The sequence below is a fragment of the Rhinolophus hipposideros genome (genome assembly GCF_964194185.1).
Source record: "Rhinolophus hipposideros genome assembly, chromosome: 6".
NCBI classification, from domain to species: Eukaryota; Metazoa; Chordata; class Mammalia; order Chiroptera; family Rhinolophidae; genus Rhinolophus; species Rhinolophus hipposideros.
In genome coordinates this window covers 14218900-14228528 of record NC_138052.1, presented here as the reverse complement: position 1 = coordinate 14228528, position 9629 = coordinate 14218900, and positions in this window count along the sequence as shown.

Below are 9629 nucleotides of genomic sequence, written 5' to 3'. Positions count from 1 at the left end.
GGAAGCTCAATTCGAACTCTAGGATGAGGGTCGGCTCCAATACAAAGTCTGACAATTAAGTTCACAAACTTGTTGCAGCAATATTGCTACCCTTTTTTTGATACCAGAGGGATTATTCAATCTGAATCTGTATCAACTGGACAAACAGTTAACCAAACAGTTAACAGTTACTATTTGGACGTGCTGAAAAGGCTGCGTGAAAAAGTTAGACCTGAACTTTTCGCCAACAATTCATGGTTCTTGCATCACGACACTGCACCAGCTCACACGGCACTGTCTGTGAGGGAGTTTTTAGCCAGTAAACAAATAAGTGTATTGTAACACCCTCCCTACTCACCTGATCTGGCCCCCAATGATGTCTTTCTTTACCTGAAGATAAAGGAAATATTGAAAGGAAGACATTTTGATGACATTCAAGACATCAAGGGTAATATGACAGCAGTTCTGATGGCCGTTCCAGTAAAAAAGTTCCTAGATTGCTTTGAAGGGTGGACGAGGCACTGGCATCAGTGCATAGCTTCCCAAGGGGGTACTTCGAAGGTGACAGTAGTGCTATTCAGCAATGAGGTACGTAGCACTTTTTCTTGGATGAGTTTGGGAACTTAATTGTGAGACCCCATATATCCATGTTCTCTCCACCAGCACCTTTTGTAGTTGATGCCCTGGATTTGAGGGATGGTTGGTCATAATTTAGGGTTATACTCATGGAACTCACTGTAGGTTGATGGTCCATATGAATTTGAGATTACTGAAAGGGATTCAGCTTAGTTATTCAACCACGCTAGATGGTCTCAGATACACTTAAAATTCATCATGTCCAGAGCTGAACTCACCTCTTAACACCAACATACCCTCCCCTTACTCTTCTAGGATTTGTTATTTTTGTGAAGAGTATCGATACCTGTCTCATTGCATCATCACTGCAGAATCCAAGGAGAAATCGTTGTCCTCCTCCTTCTTTCCCACCAAAGCCAATTGACTTTGCCTCCTAAATATCCCTCCAATCCATTCACTTATGTCCATCTTTAAATGTGAAAAACTGTAGAAAACTTCTAACCATTTGAGCTTGCTGTTCTTTGTTTGCAACCTTCCCTCGATATTTATTCTTGACCCTTACCTGCCATGCTTTGCTTTGACCTTGACCTATGCCTTTTAGGTGGCTCTGGCTGGGGAGGCACTGGCAAAAGAGTGGCTCTAGGAAGGGGAGAGATTAAACTATATATGTCTACTCATGCTCTGTCAGCTGGTTCCACTTCTTCTCCTCTGACCCTTACCAGGCTCTGATACCCTTCTGTGTTCTTTGTTTTTTCAGGCTGAGAGGTCCCAGTGGCTTGATGACATTTTTACTCCTTAATTTTGTTCCTGTCAGGGTAAAGGACCTCTTTGCCACCTTTACTTCAGGCACACCTCATGGAGTAAGCCACCCCTTTTCTCACAGAACACTGAGTGGGCCACTCTTTCCCTCACACTTGCTTTTCCCACTTCAGACTTTCTCCATATCACAGTCAGATTGATATTTTAAGTGCAAATTAACTCAATCATTTCCCTGATTAAAACTCTTCAAAGACTTCATGTTGCTCTTAAGAAAGGAGAGAAATAACTCTCAGGTGGCCTACAGCTTATATGATCTGGGCCCTGCCTGTGTTTACGCTGGCAATTCATCTCACTCATTGGGCTCCAACCACGCTGCTCTTTTCAGTTCCTTGAAATTGCCACTTGGTCTCCCGCTTTGCATGTCTTCCTGAATCCTCTCCTCTCTGCAGAACTTCCTCTCTCTTTTCTCGCCCTCTTCCATTCCTAGCCTGAAATTTTACATGAAATGTTTCCTTCTCTTGGGAAGCTATTCTTGAAACTTCATTCCCCTCTTGCCACAGGAATTTGATTATCCAGTTACCATGTTACAAGACACATTAAGGATGTAGCTTTATATGTTTACTTCTATGCACTTACTGTGGAGTATAATTATATGTTAGTGCAAGTGTTTTATTGGTATGAAATAAGTTTTTGTGTGTGTGGGGAGTGTTCCATATGTTGTTTTCCCTCATTTTCTGTAGCACTTTGCACAGTTCATGCACGATTGTCGTTTTATAAATATTAATTGAATGAATACTATTAAAAAATATCACTAGCTAAAGCCAACCTGGATAACAAAAACAAAAATAAAGAACATTTGAATGAGGCAGGAACAAAGTGAAAGTAGCCTTCTGTGATTACTATCTAAATCGTCTGTTGTGAGTTAAACTGAAAACTGACTTGAGGAGTTTGAGAATAGATGTAGCCCACAGTCAGGGAAAGAGGGCTCATTCAAAAACATTGAGCTGCTCTCAGGTCCATGGCCAGTCTTGAATTCCATTTTTCATGAGAATCCACAATAAAACTCAGAGCACAAACCAATAACTCAACTACTAAAATTCCCTCCAGGTTTTCTTCCAAGTCACTCTGCTGACCTCAGCTCATCACTTTCATATAATGATCAGAGCTGAAGCATCTGTGGAAGTTCCCTGTCTTCAAAAAGATAGTAAGAAAAAAAAAATTAAGTGCATAATTATAGTATTAATTCTTAAGTTTTGTAGACTCAGCAAAACAAGAAAAATATTCCTTTGGATCATCAATTTTAAATATATAGTAAGAATACCACTGATGTCCAGTGAGAGCTACTGGGGAATCTATATTATTCAATCTATATTTTTCATTATGTGAATATATATTCCAGAAGCATTTACTTATGGTTTATGTTGTCTTCTTTTTTGTTTTTCTGTCTCCCTCTCTGTCTCTCACTCTGAAAAATAGATCTCATACTCCAGTAACTTCTTGAGAAAAGGTGAGAGGCAAGTACAGTTTTTAAGCTTGCATGTTTGAAAGTATCTTTATATACCATCATATTAATTGCCACTTTGCCTGTATGGATTTTAGATTAGAAATAACTTTCCTTCTGAATGTTAAAGACATTTTTCCAATGTCGCTTGCTTCCAGGGTTATTGTTGAGAAGCCTGAAACATCTCAATTCTCTATCCTTTCTGTAAGTCTATCCTTTTTCCCACTTTTGAAGGTTATCAAATTTTTTGGATTCCATGGTGCTGGACACTCACTAGACACTTTATCTTTTAAATTTATTATTTTAAAATAATATTTGATTTTTTGATTCCAGTTGACATACAATATTATATTAGTTTTAGGTGTACAACATAGTGATTAGATATTTATATAACTTCTGAAGTGATCACTTAGATAAGGATAATACCTGACGCCGTACATAATATGGCAATATTATTGTCTCTATTCCATGTGCTGTATTTTGTATCCCATAACTATTTTAATAACTGACAATTTGCACAGCTTAATCTAGTCCCCATCTTTCACCCACATCCCCAAACCCCCTCCCATCTGGCAACCAGCAAAATGTTCTCTGTATGTATAGGTGTGTTTCTGTTTTGTTTATTTATTTTGTTTTTCAGATTCCACATAGAAGTGAAATCATATGGTATTAGTCTTTCTCTCTCTGACTTATTACACTTAGCATAATATCCTTTAGGTCTATCCGTGTTGTTGCAAATAGCAAGATTTCATTCTTTAGTATAGCTAAGCAATGTTCCATTGAATATATGTACCACGTCTTCTTTATACAGTTGTCTGTTGATGGACACTTAAGTTGCTTCTATATCTTGGCTATTGTAAATCATGCTGCAATAACATAGGGGTGCGTATGTCTTTTCTAATTAGTGTTTTGGGTTTCCTTGGATAAATACCTAAAAATGGAATTTCTGGGTCTGTCTTTAATTCTTGTTTTAAAGTCTATTTTGCCTGATATAAGTATTGCTACCCCAACTATTTTCTTTTATTTCCCTTTGCATAAAATACCTTTTTCTATTCCTTTATTTTCAATATGTGTGTGTCTTTCTATCTCAAATGGATCTCTTTTTCTCTGTCTGACTTATTTCGCTTAGCATTAGCAGAGAACCCTGTGATTTCACTGATATGTGGTGTATAAACCAAAAACAACAAAAGAACAAGACAAACAAATGAGAAACAAAAACTCATAGACACAGACAATAGTTTAGTGGTTACCAGAGGGTAAGGGGGTGGGAGGAGGGAGATGAGGGTAAAGGGGTATCAAATATATGGTGATGGAAGGAGAACTGACTCTGGGTGGTGAACACACAATGGGATTTATAGATGATGTAATACAGAATTGTACACCTGAAATTATGTAATTTCATTAACAATTGTCACCCCAATAAATTAAAAATAAAATAAAATAAAATAAAATAAAATAAAATAAAATGGATCTCTTGTAGGCAGCATATGTAAGGGTCTTGTTTTCTTATTCATTCAGCCACCCTTTGTCTTCTGATTGGAGCATTGTTGAAAATAATTATTGATAGGTATATAGTTATTGCCATTTTATTATTCATATTTTTTATCTTTTCCTTCTCTTCCAACTCCTTTTCTTTTTTCTCCTCCTCCTTCTTCTTCAAGAAGTACCTTTAACATTCTTTGTAATATTGGTTTGGTGGTGAAGAACACCTTCAGCTTTTTCTTGTCTGGGAAGCTCTTTATCTATCCTTCTATTCTAAATGATAGCTTTGCTGGGTAGGATAATCTTGATTGTAGGGCGTTTCTTTTCATCACTTTAAATATGTCTTGCCAATCCCTTCTGGCCTGCAAAGTTTCTGTTGAGAAATCAGCTAACCATCTATGGGCGCTCCCTTGTAAGTAACTAACTGCTTGTATCTTGCTGCTTTTAAGATTCTCTCTTCATCTTTATGTTTTTGCATTTTAATTATGATGTGTTTTGGTGTGGTCCTGTTTGGGTTCATCTTATTTGGGATTCTTTGTGCTTTCTGGGCTTGTATGCCTATTTCCTTCACCAGGTTAGGGAAGTTTTCAGTCATTATTTCTTCATACATTTTCAATTCCTTGCTCTCTCTCTTCTCATTCTGCTATCCTTATGATGCAACTGTTTAATGATCAGAGCTGAAGCACCTGTGGAAGTTACCTGTAATTAAGTTACATTTAATGTTGTCCCAGAGGTCCCTTAAACTATCCTCATTTTTTGAAATTATTTTTTCTTTTTGCTCTTTTGATTGGGTATTTTTCACTACCTTGTCTTTCAAATTGCTGATTTAATCCTCTCCTTCATATAATCTGCGTTTGATTCCCTCTAATGTATTCTTCATTTCAGTGATTGCATTCTTCGTTTCTGACTTGTTCTTTTTTTATATTTTCTATCTCCACTTTTATGTTTCCCATTTCTTTGTTAAATTTCTCACTAAGTTCATTTTATTCTTCCCATAAGTTCATTGAGCATCCTTATAACCAATGTTTTGAACTCTGCATCTGATATATTGCTTGCCTCCATTTTATTTAGTCTTTTTTCTGAAATTTCCGTCTATTCTTTCATTTAGGACATGTTTCTTTGTCTCCTCATTTTGGATGACTCCCTGTGTTCATTTCTATGCATTCAGTAGTTCTGCTATGTCTCCTGGTCTTGGTAGAGTGGACTTATGTAGTACATGTCTTGTCCAGTGGTGCAGTTTCCCTTTTCCCTTGTCACCTCATACTTCAGCCTGCACTCCAGGTGTGTCCCTTCCTCACTAGGCACTTTAAATCTAAAACACACACACACACACACAAAAAAAAAAAAAACAAAAAAAAAACAAACAAACAAAAAATTAAAACAAAATCCATTTTTAGGAAACTTTTTGAATTATTTTATTGATGATTTTCTCTCTCTCTTTTCTGTTATCCCTATTTCTAGAGTATCTATTATTTGCATGTGGTTAGTTTTCCACTTTTCTGTTTTATATCTTATTTTGCTCTATTTTCTAGCATAGTCCCTTTATTTTATAACTCTTTTATTAGGATTTTTATTTCATTTCTCTGTTTATATTTTGAATTTCCAAAAACTCTTTTTAAAATTATATGATTCTGTTTTCTTATGTATTTCTCCATGCCCTTTTTTATGTCTGCTTTATTTTTTTCTGAAACTATGAATAACTCTTTTCTTTCCTTTTTTTTTTTTCTTCTTTTGTCATGGTCTCTATTTCTTCCAATTGCTTTTATTATGATTGTCACTTTGGTCTCTGTATTTCATGTTAGAGGGTCTTCTCTAACTTAGATGTGTTCCTTTACCTCTGATGTCTGGTAAACCTAATTGCCTGTTTATGATTAAGAATATGTCCTTGGTAGTTTATCAAGTTTTAGCTCCTGTGTAGGAAAATCTCCAATGTTTTGGGTAATTCCTTGAGATGTTTGCTAATTTTTGTAGAAAACACTCTATGAGTCTTTATCCTAGAGCATAAGACCCAGTTGTATTTTACTATAATGTAAGACTGGGTATGATATAATGTAATATAATAAAATATATAATATAATATAATATAATATAATATAATATAATATAATATAATATAATATAATAATACTGGGTCTTATATTAATTTTTGCTCCAAATGATACATTAGAACTGATTGTCTGGCTAGGTCTTATTTTCAGGGAAACACGGTAGGTAAAAATGGTAATTAGCTAAGTTGGGGAAAGCCAGGCACCTGTCTACCTCTCAATTTCCTTCAAATTTCAGAAGTTTCCCTCTTAGACTAACACTAGAATATGATATAGATGAATTAAAATATTCTCTAATAAATCCTACTCTACCCCCAACCCATATACTTATTCTTTCTTCAATGTTAAAATAATTATTAAACCAGGGAATTGTCTTTAATCACCACCAATGTTACCACTCCTCCATCTAATCATTGTCTGAATTTGGATGATTTCACTTCATGATTATCTCCTGCTTATGTTCTGTCAAATGACAATACTAAAGCCACTTAGTAACAAGTTTGATATTCAGAGGTTGAAGGAGGACTGTGCCTCACAAGCAGTGGTGCCCTCTTCCTGAGGGATTTTGGGCAAGAGTTGTATAGAATGTTAGAAGAGGCAACATGAAAGAGGATATGATTGGCTGGGAGGTCAGGGGCTTCTTCATAAGGTTAGCAGCTTCTATTTTCCAAAGTAAGACAAACTAGCTAAAGCTGGGTTGGAAGGTTGTGATTGGTGTATGTTAGGTTTCCTTGACAGTGAGGCATTTCCCATAACTGCAGCTAAACTAAGTTTGGTTTAGATTTGTGAGGTATCCTGGGTCACGGTAGTGGCCTCCATTTCATGGGTCCCAATGTACAAATTCACTTTATTAGTTCCTTTTGTGTTTTCCCTGCTGCATACCCCTCAAATCCATCCACTTCCTTTCTGCCAGACTGAATTTTGTCCAATGCAAGTATGACGGTGTCACTTTCTTTTGTAAAACCATTAAACGAACCCTTATTGTTTTAATAAAGTCCCCCACCAGTCTCTGCAACCTTATTTTTCACTATGGCTTTCCTGGCATGTAGAACTTCAAGTAAGACATGCGTTCATGTATTTCCATGGCAGACACCAAGCAATTTCATGCTGTTGTGACTTTCTAAGTGCTGCTCCTCTGCTTGGAGCACACTTCGTGCCCTTTCTCATCTAGAGACATCCTTTACGACCACTTTGAATCCCTTGAGGAATCTCTCACCAATCCTCCCAAAGCTGGGCTCTGCCATCCCATTGTATCAACCTGTATTGACATGAATTGCCTGAACTTCCCTGCTCTGTTAGAACTGCCCTATTTTTGTATCCCGCATGTCCTGCATAATGTCTGACACATAAGAGAATGTTTTCTGCTATAGTAATATTGGAACTGAGGGCTGCCAACAGATGATTTTTTTTTCCCCTTAGGGGGATATTTTACCTACTTCCATAATTACTGAAGCCATTTTGATTTAAAATTTACTCACTGGCTTGGGATTGAAATAAAATTGATCTAGTCCTAACTATTTTTGGCTGAAATTACATAGCTTTTATAGTTATTTTAGATCTCTATAATTCTAGAATTTCTATCTTCCTTATAATCCCCTCTTCCCCTGCCTGTATACATATACACACCGTTCTCTAGTGTCTCTTCGTTAAAGCTTGCTCTCAGCAAGCTTTCAGCAAGTCTACTCAAGGTTTAACTGATAATATAAAATGCACTCCCCCAAATAGTTGCATTATTGGACAGGACTCTGGATGGCAGAAAAGTCTTATTACCTCAAAGATCAAAAGTGCCTAAGGAGTTCTGATTAGACTACTAGACAAAGGCACACTACAAAGGACAGGTGTCCCCTCCTTCTCACACCCTAATTGACCTCAAGGCACATCTTAGGTGTGTGCCTGTGTTATACACCATTGTCTCCAATTACTTTCACTTTTTCAAAATTTCAACCAGTGCCCCTGGGGATGAGAGTTGGATAAAAACAGTAGACTAGACTCCCATGAGATCTGAGGAATATATATATTTACTCTAGTAAGTTTATTTAGAAAATAGCAAGTACCTAGGAAGGTAAGCTGATTATAGAGATAAAGCAGTTAAGATCTCTCAGGAGGACAGAAATTCGTGTGCATTCAGAAAGAAAAAGAAAACAAAAAAGTTATTCCTTTCTTCTGTGTAAGGAAAACCATCTTAATGGAAATAGGTTGTTTACATTTTCAAGTTGTCAAACTCTCATTACAGTCAACACCATGAATCAAATAGAGAAGAGAGAAGGAGACGTTTTTTTTTTTGGTCTCTGATGTGCGCAGGGACGATCCCTAGAGATGAATCATCTTGGAGCAGGAAAGATCATAATAGCCGTAATAACAACAATGCATCAGTGATTCACAAATGCATCTGTGGGGTAGCATATGCTTTTCAAAGGACATTCACTTCTGTTACATCTCATTTGATCATTATGACAACCCCAGGAGGTACATAAGGTGGGTATTACTATCACTATGTTACACATGAGAATCCTAAGCTATAGAGGATGTAGAGGTATTTATCCAGAATCACAGGGCTAGGTAGTGGCAGCTTTGGAGCCAGAGCCTAGATTTTCTGAGACATGATGTCATGTAAATGGATTAAATGCACTACCTACACACAGAAATGCCGAGGCCATGAAGGAAGCCCAAACCTCCCTCTCATTTAGAAGTCTGAATCAGTGGCTCTGGACACATTCAGATTTACCTGGCAGTTCCCAGAAGAGGACAGGAATGCAAACTGGGAAATTCCTTCACAGTAGTTTATTGACCCAGTGGCCATTTTAGCTAGAAGAATTGGTGTCTTTCTTTCTCCAGTTTATCTGCTGGGCTTTACATCTCCAGAGAGAAACCAAGGTTTTGTTTGGTGGCCTCTGAAGAATTCTGAATTGTTTCACTTGTTTCTTCATGCAAAGAAGAATGTAAGGGAATATTAATAGCCTGGCTCCTTGGGCCATTTATCTACTCACCTGGTATCCAAAGAATCTGCTTATTCTGTTTAATGAAATAAGAGGAAAGGGATGTGTTGTCCAGCTTTTCTCGCTACCACAAACTCCACCGTGTTCTTTATCCCATCAGCTTAGAATCTTAGGTTGTCAGAGTTTTGGAGATCCAGTAAAAACCCCTCATTCAGTAGAGAGGGCAATGATACTAGGAGAGCTGACGGGGTCACTGGAAGTCCAGAGAGCAAGTTAATAACAAAGTTGAGACTAGAATCAAAACAGCCAATAATGGTTTCTAGCTACCATTTTCTCAGCATCCACTATGTC